Here is a 26,014-nt window from a genome sequence, read left to right as displayed (position 1 = left end):
GACTGAACTCATTGATTAAATTATTAAACGCATAAAATATATCTTCAACGTACACTCCTTACGTGTGTATATTATCCACGTTATGTGTAGCTTTGAAAAACTGTCATTCGTTTACTATTTATCAATTTTCAATTAGAGCATCATGTCCACCCTGACTTGAACATCAGTGGATGACCTCTGTCCTGTCAGACAAATGACAGGAGGAAGCGCCGCGGTGCTTTCATAAAGCCACAGCACTTGTAACAGGTGGCAAATTTCGTTACGCTTCCATCTGAGCGGCAGAGCTCAGGAGCACTGATCCACACTCGTATTTAAACAAGAAGGGTTTCTAATCATCAAGATTGTCATGTGACATCATTTAGCTGCAGAATGTAGCCTGCGTGAGCCGGACTGTGCATCAAAGCAAAAATAACAAGGTTTCAGAGATGGCTTTCGGTCAGCTGGCCCCAGTTGAAGGCCCACATAACAAGGTTATGTGTTTAGAACCCAGGAGCGCCCAGGTCTTATAGGTTGATGTGGTCAGTTAATCATAAGGCTTGTCTTCTGAAAGTATAACAGTCATCCTTTGTTGAACCTATGGAAGGGTTGTGATGCTTCCTGAAATATTTGAGCAAAATGCTAATGAGAAATTCATATTATGTTTGTTACATATTTGTTTTATTTATTTACTTATCCATAAATACACTTGGTAGTTTGGCTCATTCAAATCTGAAAACTGAAAAAAGTGGGTTCTCCACCTTCAATGTTACAAAAACGAACTGTCACATCTTCCATTTTTTGTAAATATCCTTTCCTTGAAGATGCGCACAATATCAGTGTTGTATTTTATATCAAAGGCACAGTTTAAACTTTTTTTATTAATGCAGGAACCCAGTAATTCCTCCATAGTTCAAAAGCTTGGAATACAAACAAGATTGGAAACCTTACGAACAACACACTTGCCAAGACATTATTTCTCTAAAATGACAATGTGAGACCATCGGATTAAATTAGTTTTAAAATCTGTTTATCAATACATGCATGTATTGTATGTACCAGCTTGTCCACGCAGGGTTGCAGGAAAGCTCTTCTCTAATTTCCAGTGAAAGTCACACAGGAGATAAATAGCATACTTTAAACTTTAAATAAAATCTCTGCATCCACACACTGTATACCTGATTATTTGTGCTTGGAAGAGGTGGGGTTTGGTGCTGTTTCAATTGTGCCCCGCTTCAGTTCAAGGTCACAAACCTAAGATGCCCACCTTCAACTTAATCCAGTGCAGCCAGTGACAGAGCGATATATTGTCATGTTAGAATATACATTTATAACATGAGAAGATTTTGCATTGAAATGTTGTTTTTTTTTTTCCCTGTAGTTTTTCTAACATGCTGCATTCATCTTAGGATAAGTTTCTGCAAAGTTCCCTGTGCTGCTGCAGCTCACGCATCCCCAAAACACAAGCGATTCTAGCTGTTTGGGTATGTGATGATGTTCAGGTGGTGTCCCTCCTTGGTAATTTTGATCTAAATTATAAATTTTTATTAATGATTGGCATTAGCATTTATTAATGGTCATTCAGACAAACCAAGTTTGTTGTTACATAACACACCCCAGCCAGGTGAATGTGGGTAGGCTAGAAGAACTTTGCTTTTTGCCACAAATGTGTTGCCAAGATTTCTATGATATTTTGATTTCCAGAGAAATCCACTCTTGTGTCATTTCAAGATATTTTGTGAGCTAATGTTCTCAATGCACAAGAATTGTGATTCTGTTGGACACATTAACGCCATTCCGACAAAATGTTGATAGATGAGCATGAACTGAAGCACATTTTGTATTTCTGACTAAGTGCAGAATGTTTTATTTATTTAAAGTTCAAATTGAACATGTCACATGTGTATCGTATTAAAAAGTTTTAGGCAAGGTAAATAATGTAAGTTAAATGAATCAATGTCCTTACAATACAGAGCATTAACCACTAATAAAATACACACAAATAATAATAAAAAGTTATGATGTGTTTCAGGACATAGGAACCTCACATTGTTTTGAAATATTTTATATTTTACCACAACTATAAATCTCGGTTTAATCTGGGAAGTTTTTTTTTTTTGGTACTGTACATCCGGCAGAGTAAAATATGTCAATAATAAGGGAAGGCTACTTGTAAACAATATAAAGTATGCATGGACAGGACAGTTGAAGTAATTTATTTGATGTAGCAAATTGAGAAAAGGAGAGAAGAGCAGTTCATGGCATTCTTTTCTGCAATGCCATTGTATCGAGATCTTTTGTTTGTGTACGCTAATGGACATGGAACCATTTCTAACCTAATAGAATTCAGCCAATGCCCATCACAATGAATATGGTTAATAGTACAGTTTGTGACAGTTCTTTATTGGCTGGGTAGAGAAATATAATTTTGCAGAATAATGGCATATAGAAAAGCAATTAGGAGCTGCATGGCGCTGTGCATCAGTTTTCAGTGTTTTTGCATAATGGCAAGCATTCTTTGTTCAAGATACATTCAACTCTCGAATATAAACTAAAGAACAAGTCAAGTAAGGTCCAGTGTAATTACTTGCAAAGGTTGCGGCCTCCACCATTTTCTTGAGAAAACTACAAATTATCTTTCGCTTTTTTGCAGAATAAAAGTTTAAAGCAAAAAAAAAAAGAGAAAAAAAAGAGAAAAATCTTCTGTTGAGGTTTAAACTGAATTATGCAGTCTTCTTTAAAAGACTGCAGTGGCACGAGAAAGAACTAAAGACATTAGCACCACTTAATGTAGTGACCTTAAGTTATTGTTCCATTTTACTTATGGTCTGACTTCTATCAGTATTCGCTGTTGTTACTGAATTTTGCACACAGAAAGTAATTATAGGCCTATTATGCATGAAAGTACTTACCTGCTATTATCGAGAAGGTCAGAGGAATAACTTTATGTGCTTTCTATACTGCAACTACACCATACTGTAACTGTGTGTTGCATTTCTTGATTCTGAAAGCCATCCAATAATTTTTATGAATGCCGAACTTTACTTATTTCAGTGACCATACTTCCCCAACAAAATGCCAGAATCTTTGCAGTTTCTTCTCCATCATACTTCCATACAGATTAAATCTGTTTTACTGTATGCATTTTCCTTTAAAAAAAGCAGAAAAAGATGCTGAGAAATGTCCTTTACAGATTTGCTCTGTTCTTGCTCATTAGTTGAATTTGAATGTTTCAGATAATCAAAAATAAATTAATATATATGCAAAAAGAGTTAGTTATGTCTAAAAATAAAGCCAACACAGCATTTCAGAATGAGAAAACTACGTTGACAATAAAACATGGTGGTAGTACGATGGTTTCGAACTGCTTTTATTATAAATTTTGCTTCGGGATCTGGACAACTGGCTGTGATTGGTGGAACCATGAACTTGGCAAGACATTTATGAAAGGGAATCTTCTCATGTTATGGCCTTAAGCTAAAACATACTCGGCTAACGATGTAGCACTACGTTTCAAAGCCTACCAGCAAGGCTAAGAATGTAAAGTTTTGAAATGCCACAGCAAAAATCCGGCCTTAGACCTTAAATATAAAATAATATGTTAAATCTTACTGAATATCTTAATACAATTACTTTTTTCACCCAGTTGTTTATTTTGGTTTTTCAAAATAAAGTTGCTTAAGGAAACATTGTCATTTGACGCTGCTACTGCTCCATCTTGTTAGCCTATTATTCTCCATTTTCACCCATTTTAAATGATGCTCCGGTAGTCTTTTTATGTTACTTTGTATATTTTCAGAGTCTACTTTGGTAAACAAATACAAATAAATGGACTGCCTCACTCAACAGTCTATTAGGATAGTCAGGGGACAATGGTGTGTTTCTGCTCTGATGTCCGTAATGTGAAATCCAATCAAATGAGGAGCATTTAGAGGTACTTATGGACCGTTCCACCATGAAAACGATGCAGTGAGCTCTGTAATAAGAGCTTGGCTAACGTCTGATTGAATCGTAGTGTATGGTCTTGTTGATGCACAAAAGGGCTAAACTCTAATGGACACTAAACAGAGTTTGTTTTGCGGTCATAATGTCATCAAACCCAAGGCTTGTATTCTCTGTTTAGACTACCACAATTAGCCTGTCCCCTGTTTGTCATCTACCAAATGACTGAAGCAGTATTAAAACCTCCTATGCATACAATTTTGACCTGTTTGTTGGAAATGAGATGAAATACCAGTTTTAACATGCAGCACATTAAAAGTCATTTTAAGGGCAGAAAAACAATTATGATACATTTTTTTGGTGACTTCAGAAGATATTTTTTGTACTCTATGGGGTCCATATTATAAATGTATTTGCCTTGCCTTTTTAAAACCCACCTCAAAAACACCAACATTGTTTCTAAAACTAGAAACAATATATTTAAAAATAATTCATATAGCTTTCCATTTGCTTTCTGCCAACAATATGTTATTGCAAAATTCCATTCTCTCAGAAAGTTCAATAATCACCAACATGCATAAATTTAAATTGTGTTATACATTGTATAAAGGCTAGGGTTAGGATAACGGGTCCGTTTTTACATTTACTAATATAGATTTAATACAACAGGCTTTTCTAGCTGTTCTGACCATTTAAAGTACTTTATTCTTGAACCACATTCACCCATTTGCACTCATTCATACAATGACACACAGATCGGTAGATTTCTTGGGTTGAGTGCCTTGCCCTGGGGCACATCAACGTACAACAGGAGGAAGCTGGAATTAAAACCACAACTTTACAATTGCAAAATGACTACACTAAACCACTAAGCCGCAGTAAGCTGTTTTCCACCCTCAGCAGGTTTATCTGCATCATAATAAGCTGTTAAATCTATTTCTTAGATTAGATGGAAACTGAAAGATCCTCAAGTGTTCCTGACCTCGCTACTTACTCAGAATGGGCTGCTCACCATGGCATCATGGTCGGTCCACAATCCTGTTTAACCCTTGCAGCTCATAATCATTATGGGTTTGTTTCTACCTTCCGAGGTGGATCAGGGTGAACTTCAATATAAGCTGGAGTACCTGTTGTGAACCCACACATGCGCAAGGAGTGCATGTAAACTCCATGCAGAAAGACCTCAAGCTACGGTTTGAACCCAGAATCTTCTAGCTGCAAGGCAGAAGGGAAAACAACTGTACCTCTCCTAAACTACAGCTTTTTCAAAACTCATATTATCTTACTTATAGCCCATGAGACTATAGGTAAGACTTCCTTTAATAGTAAACAGTAGTGATATCTCCAGTGTGATGTATCGTAGAATTATGTGGAATATGAAGATTTTTAAAGTGCAAGAAACAGAAAAGAAAAATGAATCCTATGACCTAATCTAAGATAATGAGAAAAGATTTTTTTTTTTTTTTTTCTGTCTAGTAGAGTCCATTTCATACGTGCCGTCCCAAACGCAACTTAGCTGCCTAGGCTGTTATTAAAACAAAAATAGTACAACATGAAGAGTGCGTGTAAATTATACTGCCTGGTGAAAACCTCTTGATCTTCAAAAGAGGAACATTTCTGGAATCAATCAAGCAGCCCCATGATCAGAATGACCACAACTGTTAGCTTTACAACCACATATGAGGGCGCATTAACACTCACTTTAATCTGTTTCAATGGGAGAGCAGCGACACAAATATATTTACAGCCGTTTCCTCAGCACTTTAGTTAGATTAATTCTAATGGCAATATTTATATACATTTTTGTGCGATAAAGGATGAATAGCACAATAAATCTGGCTTACTTATGCATAGCCCGGTCACTGAACATAATGCAGAAAGCACTTGCTTCAAACCTGGCTGACCCTGAGTTGTGGTGATGGCTCTGTTCAAGTTAACGAGAGAATGTAGAAACTCAGCTCGGCTCTGCATCAAAACCAGCCTCTGAACTGTGTGACCTTTATCATTCTCTCTCCTCACGCCCCTGCCCCCTCTCATGCCCTCACACAGACATAAGTATTTGCTTGTGTAGCAGCTGCTTGGAGGTAGAGAAGGAGTGAGAATGAAAAAGACAGAGCTGGGGAGGTCAAAGGGTTGTGATGGTTGACTATGCTAATGCTGTTGTTAATGACTTTGCTGTGAGTGATAATTGATCGTTTTCATTACCGTATTAACTTTGCTGCCCAGACCAACTATACCCTAAGCAACCCTTTCCTCGCCCTCCCCTATTCCAAACCCCCTGCCTTTTTCTCTCTAGGCAGTAATGAATGCCCCTGTTTGATCCTTGGAATAATGAACTAATTAGCTTAATTAAAATCAATAAAAGTGCCAATATCACGTTGGACATTTCAGGGACACCAATTTATTCTGCAGAAAAAGGAATTTTCTGAAAATGCAGGTAAAAATGGCAAAGCGACACATAAAGACAAGGTTAAAAGAACTAGAGAGGAGCAGGATGAAAGGAAAATGAGTTTGTTGAAGTCAACCAGCAAGGGAATGGAATCAGAAGGGAGAATCAGAGGAATAGAAAAATCAGAGGAATAGAAAACAAGTCATTTAAATGGCATGGCTACAAGTTTTTTAAATGACAAAATGGAAGACATAAAATGGGCAAGTTGGAGTGAGGACAAGAAAGCATGAGAGAAATGGACAGAAAACATCAGAGGAATGGAGAAAGCCAAAGAGAGGGGAGTCTAAACGAGAGAGAAAGAGGGCGAAAGAGGTTCCTAATGCTGATTTATGAGTGCTTGACGGTCGTTAGCTGCAATAAATGGCTTGTAGGAGTGGTTGCAGCATTACTCCCTGTACACGATACTAAGTGCATTGTAAGGTCAGCCATAAGGCCAAACTTACATATGTAAAGCTATGCCCTTGTAAACCTTTGCTAATGAATCTGCCACAGGATGGAACTGTAACAAGTCCATCTGATATGCTGCGGCTCCCTAAATCTGTGTGGTGATTATTTTTTATCTCAGTGTCATTTTAAAATAAAAACAAAAGTTTAGCAGAGAGAGAACTTGTTTAGGAAACTGCTACAGCAAAGAGCTGATGCTGCAGTATAGAACTAAAACAACTCTGTAGAATCAGTAAGAAAAAAAGAAAAAAAAAGTATAAAATGATCTTATCAAATAAGTAACCACAAAAAGCAAATGTACTGAATACAAATAAATACATAAATAAATAGCCTAGTTTATGACAAACCTTAGTTTATTTGGTATCACTTTGGAATTAGTCATAAGGATGAGACACATTTCTTTCTACAAGCTATTGGCCAGTGAGTTAAAAAAAATATATACAGGTAATAATAGTTAAAAGACATACTACATACATATTAAACTTGTGTAAGTATATGCACTTATGCAGTGCTTTAAGTATAGACTTATTGAGTATCATACGATCCCATAATATTTCTCTTCAACAGCCTATGGCAGAAGTAATGGAGCAGTGGTATTTTTTTTCCTTCAGGGTATCAACATTGCTGCATCACTTTACATTTGAACCAAGCTCTATTTTTTTCCATACTTTCAGTGCACTGTAAACATAAAGAACAGTTTTTGTGAGCTCCTTCAATTCACTATCTCTGTGACCTGAATTAACAGTCCCATTAATTTGTCACTATCTGTTGTGACAACTTGGTCTTCCTCTGTCTCTTTCATTGACCAAGTTCCAGAGACAAGGACTGAAGGGGAGTGAATATAGGCAATGATTACTTAAAGGAATTGCTATTTTGTTATATAAAAAAATAAAACTGAGGAAGTCCATATACGGCAGAGGAAGGTCAGTTTAAGGGCAAATGGTTTAGACAAAAAAAAAAAAGTTATGCAACTTTGAAGAGGTTGAAACAAACAATAAAACGGGAATAAAACTTGCATAAGGTCTGGATCTTCCATTGTTATTACAGAGGTGATTTATTTTCCATCTGGCTGTCTCGACATGACAACTCAGGTGTTTCATCCTTGTCTGTGATCTGGCAGGATACGCTGGTGATGAGATAAACGTAAAGAAAACAAGACAAAAAATAACAGCCGTACAACTAATGAAACCTATCGTAGTAAGACAAGCGAGAGGAATACAAAGGGAAGTGCTTGTCTAAAACAAAAAAAAAAAACTTTTTTGTTAACAAAATAAGTCTAATGTTATTGCTTTATTTTTCAAAGTGATCATCACTGAACTGAAAAATGTATATATATTTTTTACTTATTCTGATTTGAAGGCATTAATTTACTAAGTTCTATAATATTCTGAAACTTAGTGTCTTCAAGCTACATGTATATATATATATCTCACACAAATAGCCTACATTTGATGACTTACTGGATTATTTGTTTGGACTCCAGTATTGTTGCTGTGTACAAACAGGATTTTTATTTACAACTGACAGAATGACTCAATTGGACAAAATCGTTCCAGAACTAAATTACTGACTTAGTTTACGGTAGTCCATTATCCCACCACAAAAAATTATATTCTGTTATTGCACATAAAACAACACTCCTGCTAACAAATGCATTTACCGTACTTATAACCCTCCCAGGGCTTATTATCATGGATTGCAGGCCTTTTCATAAAACTGAGACCAGTGGTGACAGATTACTAACAGGATGGACAGAAACATACAGTCACACACAGACACAAATACACACAGACACAAATACACACGCACACAGTGATCTCTAATGAGACCTTATTCCGGACACACAAGCCAGCTGCCTGTAAATTACAGCCGCCACTCCGCTATACATTCTTAATCAGCTAATGTTGTTTTATTCCTTATTATTAATTTGTTCCAGTTTCTGATTTATCTAAAGCTCTTTGCGTCACACCAATATTTTGCACCCTTTACAGTTCATAGAGGCAGAGCACAGGGGGTAGAGCCATGGGCTTATTCATTTACTTAAGGGATTGCATCTGTAATGAATTGACTGGCTGTTTAGGCATACATAACGGAGCCTACTACTCACCTTAATAATGTAAGCAGGTCGTAACTCCTGCTAACCCAAGGGTATATAAGACACCCGCGCACACACACACACATGCAGCTACACTACTAAACACACACATAGCCTACCTATATCGGCCACTGACCTCTACAATTGCCAGGTGATCTTATTGTCACATTGCAGCTGCAATGGAACATGAATGTTTTATGAAGGGGGAGAAAATGTTGTTTCTCGGATTTTCTGTCCGTCTTTTCAGCCTAGATGGAATTTGTGTTTTGTTTGTTTGCATTTTACCTCATTTGGAGCCAGTCGGAACCTATCGTTTGTAAAACAAAACAAAACAAAAAAAAAAAATTCTGGTTGAGAACCTGTAGAAAATTAAACAAACCCGCTTTCCAAGAGTGAACTGTAACATTATTGAGATAACTTGAAATGATATGTCTTGCAAAGGTTATTGAGCAACATTTTTCAGTGTTACAACCAGAAACCTTAAAATCCTTTAGAATGGTATAGTCCTCCCTCTTTATAGGGCTTTTATGTGATTGACCTAAAAATATCAGCAGTTTATGGATTCTAAAGGCTTTTTGAATGAAAAATCGTAAAATATATTCAATTCTCTTGGTTTGATACTCACAAATGCAATCAAGTGTAAGCAATTGGCTTCAGAGGTTACTTCATTGCTAAGTAATGCACATCTATGTGTAACTTATTCTCAATATAAATACAGTTGGTCTTTCAAGACCTTGAAGACTTCTTGGAGAAAGCTGCTGAACAAACAGAATCATCAAAACAAAGGAACACAATCAGGCAGGTCAGGGATAATGTTGAGGAGAACCTGAAAACATGGTTAGGTTATAAAGAATTTTCCAAATTTTGAACATCTCAGAACACTGTTCAATCCATTATCCGAATATAAAAACAAACAGTTTTTTATGGCTTCAAATTTGTTAAGACATTCTCAACTGACAAGGGTGGAAAAGGAGAATATCAATCGTAGAGACAACCAAAATGCACATGCTATCTCTGAGGAACCTGCAACAATTTAGGTGGGTGATTAGGTCAACAGGAAAACAATTAATTATGAATACATTTTATCAAAATGTCACTAATGAAAGGAAGCCACAAAAAAGTCATTTACAAAGTTTGCTATAAGCCGTATTGGTGACACACGTGGCCAAGAAGTGCTTTTGTGAGGTAATACTAAAATGTAGCTTTTGGTCCACATGCATTATTGCAAAATAACACTTCTCTTTAGCCTGAACATACCATGTCCACGTTAACTGGTGGTGATGACAACATTGGGTTGAAAAATAACATGTCTAATTCAACTTCTAATTGAGAATCTGTTACAAATCTTGAAACTGGATGGTCACAAACTCGGTGTTGCCATGAAATGATTTTGATTCAGAATTTGTGTCTGACTTTGTAAAAGGAAAACATAGATTCAAAATCTCCACTGTGGACCGAGGTGTAAAGTTTAGTTCTGGCATCTCATGCCAAAATGTCTCTGGAATCCACCAACCTCACACCTTAAACCTGAAAAGTATATTGCTGGAACACCAAAAAATAAAATGGTGCAAAATAGTATCTTACTGTGCTTTAATATTTCCTTGAATACCTCTTGTTTGCTTATTTGGCAGTAAAATAATATATACTGTACTTCTGCTATTTACATGCAGTTTCTCCTTCGTTGGACATGTTTTGTTCTTTTGTGTGCGTCGATATATTATAGCCAGAAATGCACAGTTTCACATATGCACACAGTAAGCATATGCATAATTGAAGCACACACACCAGCTTTTACTCACAGCACACTCAGACACACATATACTCACTCTACGTGTTGACCTGTGAGTCACTGCTGCCACAATTGATTTCCTTTTCTTAGAGTGACCCCAGTCACCACAGCGATAGAGTCGCCAATATTTCAGCAGTCCTGCACTGTGTCTCTTTCTCTGTCAAGCCTCATGATTTTCCTTTTTGTGTTTTGTTTTAAACTGTCCTTTTTTGCTTTTTTTTAGTTTAAGTGTTTAGTTTTATTGCCATGTCCCCCTAAGCCACAGTCATGCGATAACATGTATTTCTTCATTTTCTTCACTAATGTTTAGTCAGACAAAAATCCCACTGGGTCAAAGTCAAGTAAAACAGGAAAATGCCACCCATTTTTAAGCTGAAGATTGTGTGCGTGTGTGTTTCTTTTTGCCGCATGTTTTGTTAAATATCTTTTCACATCCAGAATCTCTATTTTTCATCATCGTCTTTTCAGAGCAAGTGACATCTGACTCTACAACTGGGTGACTCTATAGTCTTTTTGAATCTTTTTGAAAACCAAAGTAAAGATTAGAGTCTCATTTGTTCTTCCGTCTTTGATATTATTATTTTTGGACTGAATTTGTTCTTTTCAACATTTTATTTTAATATATATTTTTATACAATAGAATTTTTATACTGATGTGTTCACCTTTTTCTCCATGATAATATTGTCATGTTGCTTTGTTAACAAGATGCTAATTCTCAGCCTTAGTCAGTGGTGACACTCCTCACACTTAAAACCCCTGAGAGCTGTCAAACCTTATCACAATTTGTAAAACATATTAAAAATCTGTTTTTTTATTTTCCTCTTCCCAGTTTTAATTATTTCAGCTGTTTTAAATTGTAAATCCCAAACAGAAGTGAAACAAAATCTAAAGTATAAAATGCCAGGTTTTATAAAAGAAAAAACAAAACAAGATAAATCCGTTCAGAACTGTTTTGACCTTTGCTGTGACCTACAGCTTGTACAACTCAGCTGCACAAGAAGCTCAGTTCTTTTAGGGAGAAAGTAAATAACTAATCTAATCTGGTTGCACAGCCCCTTTTGATTGAAGACATGGTTTTAGTTCATAATTAACCACCACATTCAAAGTCAAGTTGATAATGAGTTTGTACACACCCACTACTATTTATAATTCATCTGGTTTGCCCCAAATAATGTGAAGCTAATTTAAGAGGTTTTCCTGTTTTTTTATTTATTTTTTATTTTTTATTTTTTTTATTCCTAATCTACAGCTAAGGCCATGACCCACAGACGGAAAGCTTTCAAATCATCTCAGGGATCTCGCTGTCAAAAGATCACAGTCAGGAAAAGGGTACAAAAGACTTTTTACGACATTATCTGCTTCATGAAACGGTCACAGAAAATGTGACTAGAGCAGCTCCAAAATAAAAAATAAAAAAACGGAGGAAAAAATAATTCACGTGTAGTGTGAATTATTTGCACAGTACATGTGAAAATAATTCCATGTATTCTCTATATTTACAGGCTAAGTAAGTGATTGTAAGACGATGTCAAAAATTTCCCAATGCTGGGGAATCTGTGATAGTCTGATAAAGTCGTGGTTGAACTTTTTGGTCATATATTCATAAGATAAAACTGGTGGTGATAGCATCATGCTTTAGGGCTTTTTTCTTTAGTTGGAGCTGGGGCCTTAGTCAACACGGTGAGAATTATGGACAATTATACACATAAAAAATGATTTGTCCCATGTTTTTATATCGCACAATCCCAGTATTTTAACAAGATTTAACCTTTTACGTTTTATAGTCAAATGCAAGTGAAAAAACATGTTGTGCTTGAGTCAGCAACATAATTTGCCAAGGATCACTAACATAATTAGATTTATTTGATGTTGTACAGAGCAGATATCAATATGCATAGGAATTTAAAAGCTTAATCAGGAAGGACTGAAATAAGTGAGATATTATTTTACCTCTGCAGAAGTTGCCTTGAAGGTCGCTGGTTATTACATAAACTTGCCGCACTGATGGTTTCCATACCAGTGCAGGTATTCAAATGCAGTCCGTTTAGCTGAGTTTTGAACCAGCAAAACTCAGCTGGTTCAAAGCTGAGTTTTGAACCAGCTGTCATGGCGTCCTCATGACATGGCGCCATGAGGACGCCATGTCTGGAGTCCTCATGGCTCCAGACAAAAAAAACAAACAAAAAAAAACTGCTTCATCTCAAGAAAAGTGTACCTTCTTGACTAAAATAGCTATTAACTTCATGACTCAACCTCACATAAACTCATGAATATGCTCAAATACCCACCAGCATAAAAAGGTAACACTGCCGGCCTCCGGGACTCTGTCTGTCCTTAGGGAGGTTGAGCTCCTCAGGGAGTCACTGCAACACCACTGTCCCCATGGCAATATGCAAATACCCCATATGATATTTCCCACCATGCAGTTCTCTGAAAGCCCTACAGACTCGTTCTGTTTCAATCTTTTTCTTCTTTTTCTTCTTCTGTTTTGGAAGATTGTCATTTTAGCTTTCACACATTTTGACAAGGCTAATCAAAGTAGCATTATGTTCATAATCATAAATGTTATTCTTTTTCTTACAGTCTTTGACGGACAATTAAACATATTGGACGAGTAAAGGCTTTGCTAAGAAAATATTGTGAGTTTTGTATTTTGAATTTGAAAACTGTTTAGCAAATTAAACAGTGCACCTATCGTGGTTTTCAAATGCAGTTTGCCTGCACGCGTTTTGTAGTAATATTGATCAAACTACTGCATTTATCATTCTAAAGGATAACATAACATCTGTTGTGAAGGAAATGCTAATTTCCATAGAAGTGGGTAGCTATTGCAGTCACTTGTTGTTTTCTCCAATCTGTCATTTGAAACCAAAACGCATCCAAATATGGTCAAAAGTAACAGTCAGTAGTGTGACAGCCTGCAGTGCAGCCAATTAAAGCAGCCAGCCAAGCAGGAATCAGTGGTCTTGCACAATGTGACACAGCTGAGTTTGTTGCCGTGCAAGGTTTCTTTGCCATGTGTGTAAAAGGGACCGAAGGCCGTGATGGATCCTCAGTCAGTGTACTTGCTGTCAGAGATGTGGGGATTTGCATCACACCTTTAGCGTTTTAAATGGGTGCACATATAATATAATATAATAAAAAAAAAAAAAAAACGAAATAAATGAAATGAGTAAATCAGGTCTCATGAAATGAAATGACAGGCAGGTTTAAACAGCGGGTGAGTGTGTGTGCTTCTTGCCACTAGCGTCAACATTAAACACCATCAGATTGAAGCCACCCTCCAGGGTAGCATCACTCAGCCAGGTATGCCAGTGTGTATGTGTGTGTGTGTTTTTCACTTGGTGAAACCTAAGTCTTTTATCTACTTTTCCATTTCTTCTGTTTTTTTTTTTGTTTATCTACAAATTTATTTATATATTTCTGGTGAAATGGTGTACAGAACACACACAGACTCCCCCTCAATCACACACACACACACACACACATGCACGCACATTGATCTATCAATGTATTGATGTGTGAGTGGATGTCAGTTTTTGTTTTTTTTCATTTTCCATCTCCCCCAATATTTTAATTATTTTCCTCAGTATAATCTCCTGCAGAGTTTTTTACACTTGAGTTACCTTGAGTGCTGTTTTCCTTTAGCAGAAGCAGTCAAATGCTGAAAGTTAGTTAGAAAAAAAAAGATGCTTTGACAGAATATCCTGATTGTCATGTGGGAAAGGTAGGAACTTATTTCACACACAGTCAGTATCCCTCAGTGTAGCTGTTCTTATTCAAACTCAAAACTTTTTTTTTTTCTTGTTAACAGAGGTAATAAGATATTTAGGCTGCAAGGGAGTGAAAGTTCTTAATATTTATTTAAATACGTGTCTTCACAGCACGCCTTGCTTTTCTGTTGTCCAGCTGTTTCACTGTCGGCCACTGATCTCGTCCCTTACTGTTTTTCCCTTTGCACCGACACTATAGATGTATTACCTCTTACCTCTGTCTATGTCTCCACACTCTGTTTATTTCTCTCCTTACCTCTCTCTCCTCCCTCTCTCAGGACAGAAGGAGGATATGTCTCTTTTTCTCCATATTGACTTTCCCAGGTCAGGCTCCTCTTCTCCTATTAGGCCCAGCTAACTGATCAATATGTGGGCCCGGTGGGCTGCCATATGGACATGCAGGCAGGCGCACACAGTGGACTGTGTACTGGTCAACCACTATGCTCACTTACAAACAGTTGTAGCATGCATATCCCCTTATTCATTTAGCCTTTTTTTTTTTTTTCTTTTTTTTTTACAGTGCAAAATCATTGATCATAGATAATCCTGTCAACTTCCAATTACTGATTTTAGAAGCTCTGATGTATTCGCCTCGATTTGAAAACATTTTGTTTATTCTCCGATATAAAAATGCATTTAAAAAGTTTGTATTGCTAAAAAACTATATTTCTCAAAATCAGACCAAAGTCACAAAGTTGCTTTTTTCTATTTGTGGGAATCTAATAATTTAATAAAATCCAGCAGGTTGTTATTTGACAGACATTTCTGTAGAAACGACGCCAAAACAAAAAGAATTATTTAACAATTCATAAATCTGAATCTCGTTGATTATTTCTCTGTTAATTACATCGATACACACAACTCCTCCTTTTTCCCCTCAGTTTTTCCTCCCCTCTCCTCCCCTGCTGTTCCCATCTGGCAAGTTGTCATCTGTTATGCAGATGTCATCAACGTGACATCTGCAGTGCTGCAACATGGATAAGCAGCTGCCAGAGATGATGCTACGGAGAGCAGAGGAGAACGGTAAAGAGAAGACAATGCTGGTGCAGAATGAGGAAGGAGGGGTGCCTTAGGAATTGCTGAAGGACGGTGACAACCAGCAACAGTTAGATGTTCAGCGGAGGGAGACCTGACTGCCTGTGTGTGTGCGCGTGCGTGTGTGTGTGCTGAAGTGTGCTTCTGTGAGAGCACTGGTGTGGGCATATGTGCATGCATGTGTGTGCATGGCAGCTTGCCAGGCAGTGCCATCTGGCTGCTTGACAGAGCTCCTCTCATTAACAGGGAGGTTAATTGCTGTGGCAGCACCCAGGCTGTGTTAAACACCACCCTGGGGACTTGGAGGCAACAGACTATCTACGTGTTGGTGTGTTTACAAGCTCTAACATGCAGATAGGAAACCCCAAAACTTGTTCTTCAACATAAAGGGGGGGCAATAAATGAGGCCTGTCACGTGAGGGTGGCGCAAGGGACCTTTGTCCTTTGTGTAGGTGATCATTCATGCATGTCAGACTACATGTATGTTTATATTCTTCTTATGAATTATGCCTTGTTGCTGTAATGATGTAGAAAGAATTGGGTTTACAGAGCCAATGTCTATAGCCCTGAGGGCAAACGCATATACACACTCACACACACACACACGCATGCGCTTGGGGTGGGGGGAAGTGGTGGCAATTTGCATGTTATTACTGCATATTCATGACTAATTTGGTTAGCCTTGCTTAATAGGCCTGAGTGACAGCTTGAGAAATCGAGAGCTTGCTTTAATATCGCACACGCTCACAGTGACACACACACACACACGCACACGCATTCACTCACCCTGCTCTGTCTGTCCACAAGCTAATCATAACAAAGCTTATTGCTTTAAACAGGAATCCTGTGTTCATTTGTTGGTTTGACATTGTGCCATTTGTTTAGTGCAACTGCTTATTGTATATAACAAAATTGTAAGTTCTATGGACTCGTTTATTACATGCATAATCATGACCTACAATAATATGCACACATATACTTGTGACAGACATGAATAAATTTGCATTTTGACATTTTTGCAGACAAAAAAATGGTGGCAATTTGCATTTCACTTGGCAAAAGAATTATTAAATGCTTCTGTGGAACTTTTTGATTTTACATGGATAATTTTCAATGATAATAAAGAGTTTTAAGGACATTAAATTCTTTTTTTTTATGTAGCCCTGTTTGAAAATGATGGCTCTGCATTTCAGCTGCATCTAGTACAGCAATACATGTCCAATGCACACAGTCAGTCTTAGTCCAATAAGGAAGAAAAAGTGAACTAAACTAATTTGTTTTTACATTTTAAGTCTATTTTCTGATGTATAATTTATTTTAGTTTCAGGCTATTTTCTACATAAAATTTGCATTGCCATGTATTTACTTTAAGCATATGAAAAACAAACGGCAAAAAATTTTGAGCAAACTGTCCTTTAATTCTGATGAGAAAATATGCCCTTAATTTGGGATACATAAATAGCAGCTTATCTGTTATACTGTTTGCTTAAGCAACAACTTTTGAAACGGTACTACCCAGCCCAGTAATAACTCAGAAAAGTGGCACTGAGGTACTGAGGTGGAATAAAAAAAAAAAAAAAAAAAAAAATTATCAAGTGGATTAAGAGTAGAGCACACATCTGCTCATTCTTTTATAGACACTAAAACAGACTTCTAATTTAAAGTCGGATTTTTCACGTTCTCCTTTGTGACTTATACTACATTTGACTGAAAAGTCTCGGCGCGCTCCATCTACTCACATGTCACTTTTGTCAAATCTTACCATTCCTTCTCTGCTTGGTGCAAAAGTGTAGACGCGCTTGATCAAATGTAAGTTTAACATTTTTTAATCTACACAAAGTTTCAGCAGAATAGCTGATCTCATGAGGCTGGTAAATATGAAATTATGTGTGTGTGTGTGTGTGTGTGTGTGTGTGTGTGTGTGTGTGAGCACTTTTTTTTGTGCTTGCGTGCGTGTTTGTGAATTTCTTCCACCCAGAAGTGGAAGATCTGTTTCTTCTCCTTCTCATTCCATCTTGGGTGTGTGACAGCTGTCACTAGTGAATCAGAAAGGTGTCTTGGGCAGAGCTAACAAATTTTCACCGTTGGGGAAACGCACAAACTCACACGCAGACGCACTTCAAATGTAGCTGCTGCCGACTAGCACGGATTTAATCAGGCTCTGCACACGTTTTGTGCTTTAAAACAAAATGTATTTCATTCTAATGTACACAATGTACACTGTTCTCATTTTAGTTGTCATTTAGCAAGTCGAACGTATTGGGCAAATACGTTAAACCAACAATGTGCTCTTACGGCTTGTCTCCCCTTTCGGAATATTCTAAAAGACAGACAGTTCAAGCTGCAGTGTACACATTCATTCCACATCTTATATTTTTCTTTTGAGAATCCTTTTCCATATGTACACTGATTAGACTTTGTCGCTCAAACCATAGAAATTGTTAGGAGTACTTTAACACAATTAAGAGCAGTGTGCTATACTATAAAAACAGAATATTGTAGAGTTTGCACAAATAGACATGTATTTCTGATTGTAGTATTAATATGTTTCTCTAATCTGTTAGGTGTGTTTGTCCCCTTCTTTGCCCTGTTTTGTTTTCCGTAGGTCTGTCATAGTGCTGCAGATGACCTCTAAATTTAAGCTGGAAGACGTGGTCATCCAGCTTCACGGCGCCGAAGTGGAAAGTAAGACGTCTTCCAACACACTCACGCAAAATGCTTATATAAACATAAACACAAACTACATAAACAAAAAAAAAAAGAAAACCCCAACAAACCCCCCCGTCCCCCTGCTATCTTAACAGAATTCTTTAGTGTTGCTCCAAAACTGACCACACTAGTAAATACCTAATTTAGGAGACTGTTTTTGCTGCATGCTTCTTGTTTAGAAGCCTGCCCGAGAAGTGGCAAAGCCTTTTTTTATGATATTGGTTTGGCAGCTGTGCTACGGGCGCTTCATGTGCAGCCAGATTTAACAGGAAACCGTGGCGTGTGTGATGAATTACCAGCATATCTCACAGCCCTGGGTAACAAACATGGCATTGCCGGCTGGGATTAAAAGGGAGAGTTTTTTACGGCCTTCCCACACCTCCTTACAGGGTGTCACTAAATTATACCCACTGCTGTTTTACTGTCTTCTGTGGCTTATGGTTAAAACACAAGCTAACTCACACTTGCAGGCCTGCAGAAATGAACACCCACAGTCATATGTGTTTGTGGTAAACCCAGGGTTGTTAGTTGTTTATGTGCATGGTTACCATTTATCTATGATGCATGTGAGTTGACTTATTTGTACTGTTGCTAATTGGCGGTTTGTGCAATTACAGAGCCTTAGAGCAGCAATTAAAGTATGCCGAGGTTGTTCTGTTAATGATATTTTCAGTATTTTTGTATTTTTTTTCCCCATTTTGCTTTTGCTTCATTTTGTTTCTGTTTGGGTCTTAAATTGCACAAGCAATATCATACCCAAACAATCCTTTCACATTACATGTCCACGAGATGTTCTTTTCAATATTATCTCGGAAGACAAAAATACACATTTTAGGACCTTATTGGGTTTATAGAGTCTTGCAAGTATTGAGCCATATTAAACAGTTACATGCAAATAATAATGTGAGGAAATGTACTCTCCGTTATATATTGTGTATCTTCTTAGATGTATTTTTTGTATTATAGTATTTAAATTTTTTTGCTGCTATATACGTGTTTTATATGAACAACTGTTGCAGTTAGCTTTTACAAAGACATCAGTGTCTGTGTTTAGTCCTTTGAGAATTAGGATCTATAAGTTAATATTTCAAAAACTTCCCCTACATTTTTGAATCCATAGTATATTTTGGGCATTCAGAGGTAGAAGGCTGAAAAAAATAAAATAAAATAAAAAAGTCATAAAATGCTGCAGAACCCGTAACGTTTGCTTAGTTTGACTCTTCTTCCCTCAGTAAGAGGGACCACACTGAAAAGTGTTGTTCTTGTAATCTGGCCATAATTACGCACGGTGTGCACAAACTGATTTTTGTCTTTTGGACTAGCCAGTCACCGGACTGGACAAATCAAGATGGGAATCGTCTGACTCAACTCAGCAGCTGATTTCTCAGTGCATGCCTAAAAAATAAAATGTTTCTCTTAAAAAAACAAACAAACAAACAAACAAACAAAAAAAACAACCCTGTTACATTTTAATAGCAGTAAGGCTGAGGGCAATGCCAAAGCTGGAAATGAGCGAGAAGTTGTTGCACCTGCAGAGGAAGTAGTTATTTACTCTGTTGTAACTGCATGAAGGTTATTGCTAAGAAATGACCACATGGCAAGCCAATCTAAGCTCTCCAAGCCGATTCTAAGAACAAAGAGATGCTCAAGGAGATGATGAAGTTAGAGCTGGGCAAAACATAAAATGAAACCAGAAAAGCAGAGGTAATGAAAAGGGAAGAAAAGTGAAAGAGAGAGAGAAATGCATAAAGGGGAAGGGGAGAGAAGGACAAAGGGAGAGAAAGAAGAGAGTTGAGGAGAACTAAAATACCAAGATTCAAGCTGTTAGAAAGTGGCAGAATAAGGCAACTGTTCTGGACTGTGAGGTAAATATATTACTGCTGTTAGTGACTAATTTATTTACCGAGCTACAAAGCAGTAGACAAAACTGTCTAAACTGGGTTAAAGAAAAAAACAAAAAAAAAACAGGCATGCTATATTTTTGGCTTGCATATTTTAATTGTCTGGTGCGAGATAGTTCATTTATCATCTCAAAGAGCGTTAAGATTTGTACCTTCACTTTATAGACCAAAACAACTTAATGCATATAAATATAGATTTTTGCCATGGACTGAAGTCAAAATATCACACTCTATAACATTCATGTATGATGAAAATAGTACTTTCACTAACGATGTGATCTACTCTCCTGAAAAAATTGTTCATTCCCCTTAACCTTTTTTTTTTTTATTTGATATATTTCTTCATATTACAACCACAAACCTCAAACCAACCTTGGGTTTTCTTCCAGGACAGTCCTGTACATAGTTCCATCTAACTTCCTATCAATTCTGACCGGCTTCCAGGGGCGTTGGAACCATTTGTAATGTGGGCTGGGAGGCACAGGGGGAGGACATTTGGCAAGGGCAAGAATTGCTAATGCGCCACTTCTTTCTCTGTCCTGTGTCGGTCATGGCATCTTGACTGGTCTGTCAAGGTTCTCATTTTAACTGCAGTTTGTGGAGTACTTTATTTTGGAAAAAAATTAAATAAAATTTGGGAAAATATCAACTTCCACCACCATTCAAACTTCTTTCCAGCAAGGTCTCTGGAAAGAAGTTGACAGAAGTCATGTTGGCCCGTTGGCAGAGCACACACACATACTGTATGCCTTAACACCAGTGTTACAGCGACACCCATGACAAATTACTATTCTGACGTACCATTTGAGCCACTTTGTGTTCATCTCATACATAAAATCACATTTGCAGTAAGAAAAACAAACAAACAAACAAAAAAAAAACTTATAGAGTATGAATGGCACACACTTATAATGTGTTTTCTGTTTTTGGAGAAGCCATATTTCGGTGTTTTATTTTGAATTCGAATGCATATATTTCCAATATGCTACGTTTACACTAATCAAGAAGATTTTAATGGCTCCCTCTAGCTGTCCCAAAGACATCACCACAAATGGACATCCACACTCTCAAATTCGAAAGAGGGAAAAAAAAAAGAACATCACCTTAATTCAGACCTCAGACACTCTCCCTTCCTCCATCCCCACACCCCTACTTCCTTCCATCCTGCCATCTCGCCACAACTGCTCCAAATTAATCTGCAAAATATTGATTTGAGTACCAAGGGTGTGTGTGTGGAGGGAAGGGGTGGAGGGGGGCACAGGATTGCGGCCGCATATTAATACGAATGAGCCGTACTTCGTCTCTCCTCTATACTTTAAGATCCTCATATCTTCATAATTGATTAATGTTCCTTTGTGAAGTGGGGATGAATAATACATTAGTGGGCCTGCTGCACCCTCAGGCTGATGAGAAAATGTTTAATTTCAGTAAATGTAGCGCTCCTTCTTTCTGTCTCTCTCTTTCATTCCCCCCCCCCCAACCCCTCCTCTGCTTATTTGTGAGTGTTGAAGCCTGTTTGTGAATTTTCACTTGCAAGCTCGAGTGCTGTTGATTTGCTTTTTCTCGTGTTTACTGTCGGCCTTAAGCGCATGTTAAGCATCGCAAAGGCGAGCGTCTGCATTTGCAAACATGAATAAATAAATTGGTGGAATGAGCTCAGCATTGTTCTATTAAACGAAATACCTTCAAGAGCAGTTTCACTTTGCAAGCTGTTAGCCTTCGCAAAAGATCATCATCACTTTGGACATTTTTTTTTTCTTTTTTGCTCTTATTGCCATGATCTGCGCTGTAAACATCACTGCTGCATTATCAGTCGGCCCTCAGTGGGAGAAGTCAAACGTGCTAAACAGGATCATTTTTAGGAAGACTCCTCCCCTAGGTCTTGGAAAGCAGTTGGGGAAATTTGCACGGATCATACATAATGACTGGCACAGCCTGGTTCCACTCGGTTCATCTGGTTAACAGCTTTAATTGTGCCATACGGAGGCTTAATGATTGTGACGAGGGCGTTTTAGAAGCTGCAATGAAGCAAGCTTGGTGTGTGTTTTGTAGTGGGCGTCTGGCACCTGATGAGCATCCAAGTGTGTGGGGAAAGATAAACGACGAGGCGAACAAACACGTCGACACCCCCAGATCTAACTCCATGTCGATTCAGCTTCGCTTCGTTTTCATTTTGAACTTTTGCCAGGGACCACGCAAGTCTGTGTAGAGCTCCGTAATACACACAGAGAGCTAATTGAATAAATATCACTTATCCGTTAACAAGGATCCTAATTAGTTATGCTAATCAGTCTAGATAACCCAATTAACCCCATGGAGTGCATCAGAGAGGTCTCCTCTTTGTGCCTATAAGTGGGTGTGGATTTCTATGCCTGAGAGCATATTAGAGGCACTTAAGAAAGCATGTTTGCCTAATTAGTTTTTAATGACAAAGACGAGCTTTTTCATGTAACAGCTGTTCTGCTGATGAATGCATAGTAAGGAGCTTTTCCCCTCTGAAAGAAGTGAGGTGTGCGGAATGCGTTCTTGCCGTCGCACCCAGAAATCTGTGAATAGCTGCACTTTACGCATATTTCTGCCTGCCCTCTGCCAGTCTCTCTGCTGGTTAGCTCGACGCAGATATGTATATTTTCACAACTATTACGGTATTTTAAACAGAGTGTGTATTAGTTCAGAGAATGTCTGCCTGCTCCATTAGTTTATGTCTTTGGAAATACGATTTGGCCTCAAGTTCTCTCCGTTTATTTAAACCCTTCAGTCAGCGTTCCCCTCCTAATAGTGAGCCGTGTTTCCTCTCGTTTAGCTCCGCCACTCATTATCTGGGCCATGTGGAGAAGACATTGTTTAGAGAGGAGAGCGAGAGAGGTGGTGGGGGCTGGCGAGAGGTGGGTGGGGGTGCTTGGAGAGGGACAAAGAGGGGGGAAAATGATTAAAAATGAGAGGAAACCAGACAAAGAAAAAGACAGAAGGACTTAATGCGTGACTGAAAGAGAAAGAATTTAGATTGTCTTTGAACCTGACTACAGCTGCTTTTGCTGCTAATGAATGGGGAGGAGAAGGAGGGGAGGAAGACACTCAGACAAGACCGTCTTTGTTGTGCCTGTGCCAGAGACACAGTGAGAATGCAACAGATTCATGTCTTACAGGAAGTCTCCCAGATTTGGGGTGTTGGAAGCTGCCTAATCCAAATCAAAACCAAACTGTGGCTTCTTTTTATTTATGGGCCTAACTACTGAGTTCACTCGTCTGTATGGGATGTGCATACATTTGAAAGAATTAGACATGCAGTTGATAATCAGTTTTGTGCTTCGGAAGGATATTCATATACTTTGAACTTATCCACATTTTGTCAAATTCAGACAAAATTTTGCCAATGTCTTACTTATTAGGATTTTCCATAATGTATAAAACACTAACCCATAATAATAAAGTTGAGAAAAATTGTTGCACAGTTTTTTTTTTTTTTTTTCAAACCTAAAATGTGTGGCACGCACTTGTGGTGAATTCACATCCACAAACCACATGTTACCAATTTCATCTAGGTCTAGACTTTGACTGGGCCACTCTGACACATGACTATGGTTGGATCTAAGCTATAATGTAGCTCAAGGTAGCTCTCCTGGTGTAAAGCGACATTTCTGTGTGTTTTCATTTTTATTTTGAAATCTGCTGTCAGGTGAATGACCACATCTTTTGCGCTTGTGCCATACTGCAGGGATGTTGTTGTTTCATACTTTAACACCATTATTTTGTCATGCTGCTACTAAATTTAGTTGGTGTTTTTTTCCCATCTTTTGCTTAAGTCTATGTACCAGTTTCAAAATCACAATAAATAAATGCCATATAATATTCTTACATTATAATACTGGACATTGTACTTTGGCAACAACAGGAATAGGTTTTTTTTCTGTTCCATATGAAAGTAGTTTGGCAATTTAATACATTTTTTGTTTAATATATGCAAGATAATGCCATGATTCTGTGTTATTATGGTTAGGACTTGTTCATATTTTTAATCCTAATGTTTAGCAGCATTTCTGTGGATAGCCTTAAAATGAATTGGAGGACAAAGAAGTTGCAGCACGCTTTATCCATTCTCAGTGATGGGTCATTCCTCTCTTACTGACATGCTAATGAATTTTTGAGGGTGAGCTTAACTGCTGCTTTAATGTCCAAAGCATGCGCAGCACCTGACCCAAGATGCTGCTTTGTGCACCGTAGGCCTAAAACGGTTTAGATGCTAATATTAGCTCATGCTCACATCAGCTGAGTCATCTCCTCTTTGTCCTTGGCTTATTAACTGATTTAGGAATGATTAGATCAGTCCTGCAAGAGCATACACTGGCACACTCACTTGCAAAATTTGAATATCAAAATGGAACTGCCTAACCAGTAAAAACTAGATTAATTCAGAATGTTTGCATCAAGGTGTAGGTGAAACAGATGACTATGCATATTTTTAATGCAGCTTGCAGGATTTAAAGCCATTTATGACATTAAGTATGGCTCATGTTATGCAAACACATCTTGCAAGTCAAAGTCACTTTAGTTGAGAATATGTGATGCTCTTTTTTTCCCCATCTTTGGCTTGATGTAGCTTCATGGGATAATTTGCATAGGTATTGATTTTGCACTTTGTTAGATGGAGTTTTAGAGAGGTACTTTGCATGTACCTCATGCCAGAGTATCAAAATGATAATGGGTAGATGTTTTGCGACAGGACAGTATTTTTGCTGTGATGTTCTTTTCATCACATGGTACAGACATGCCTTAGATATGTTAATAAGAGGAGATTAAAATATTTGTGTTTTTTTTTTAAACAAGGATTTATTGCATTTTCATTTGATTGAATGGCCTTTTGTCTAGCACTGACGGGGTTAATCAAACACATTAAACGTCACTCTACTTCCAATTTAAGGCGCCAGGCACGTTTTCCTCTTTTGCTACCAGGTTGAATGTCCTGATAACCTGACAGCATGAAGGCAATGTACACTTTGCATTGAAACCTCCCACATCCCCTCTCCTTTATTTGAAGAATAATTTCTTTCACATCGTAGTTGCGGCTGATGTGAGTGCATTGCACTCCTGTTCCTTCTCATTTGAACGTGTTGCTCACTTCTGCTACAAGCTGTTTGATCAGCTCCAAACATGATGTTACAATTTGACATACTTGTCTTGGCAAATAAGAGAAAGTTGTTTTGGTGTCTGTATGATTTAGTCAGCCTATGTAAAATGTGTGTGCTTGCGTGTCCTTCTGCACAGGACTGAGCGTTTCTACCTCTCTCTCTTTCTGTGTGTGTGTGTGTGTGTGCGAGTGTCTTTGTGTGTCTGTAAGTCTGACAGTTTCCTCACGAGATGTTAATTCCTCCCCTCCCTGTTGTTGCCATGCTTCCACCAGCAGTATCTGCACCAGGGAGACGAAGACATATTGGTGTTAATGAAAAGCCCTCCTAAACTATCCTCCCCGCATGAATGTTTAAACATGCTTGTCATAACATTCATTCGCTCACACATGACAGCTAGCATCTGCAGCTGCCTTGCTCGCCCTCAATATTTTATTATAGCATCTCCCCTAACCCCACACTAGCACAATGGCTGTGTGTTGGCCAACTGAATTGTAATGACTCAAAGCTGGCTGTGTTCAGACCCGCTGACAGCACAGGCCATACATAATGAATTCGGAGACACCACAGGTCTCATAATCCACATTTAGTCCGTCTTAAATATATAAAAGGGGGTAGGGGAGGGGAGGCTAAATGAGGGGTGGGTTGTTGTGGAGCAAAAACAAAAATGCTGAACAGATGAAAGCAGACAAGCAGTTTAGACTCTGAGAAATGATAAAGAGAAGGAAAATAATAAAAAAAAATAACATAAATACCGCTAATAAAAAATGTCCATGT

The 26,014-nt window shown here is 37.9% G+C and overlaps 1 long non-coding RNA gene across 2 annotated transcripts in view; it reads left to right on the top strand.

The window, feature by feature from the left end:
• LOC103135263 (uncharacterized) overlaps positions 1 to 26,014 on the top strand; it is a 109,894-nt gene that overhangs the window by 9,726 nt on the left and 74,154 nt on the right. For both annotated transcript variants that reach the window (XR_475905.2, XR_475904.2), the window contains exon 2: positions 18,110 to 18,189. This is a non-coding gene — a long non-coding RNA (uncharacterized LOC103135263). The remainder of the gene's footprint in view (positions 1 to 18,109; positions 18,190 to 26,014) is intronic.

The sequence above is a fragment of the Poecilia formosa genome, unplaced genomic scaffold (assembly GCF_000485575.1).
Source record: "Poecilia formosa unplaced genomic scaffold, Poecilia_formosa-5.1.2 Scaffold22, whole genome shotgun sequence".
NCBI classification, from domain to species: domain Eukaryota; kingdom Metazoa; phylum Chordata; class Actinopteri; order Cyprinodontiformes; family Poeciliidae; genus Poecilia; species Poecilia formosa.
The sequence above is the reverse complement of the archived record's forward strand: the minus strand, read 5'-3'. Positions and strand labels throughout refer to the sequence as shown.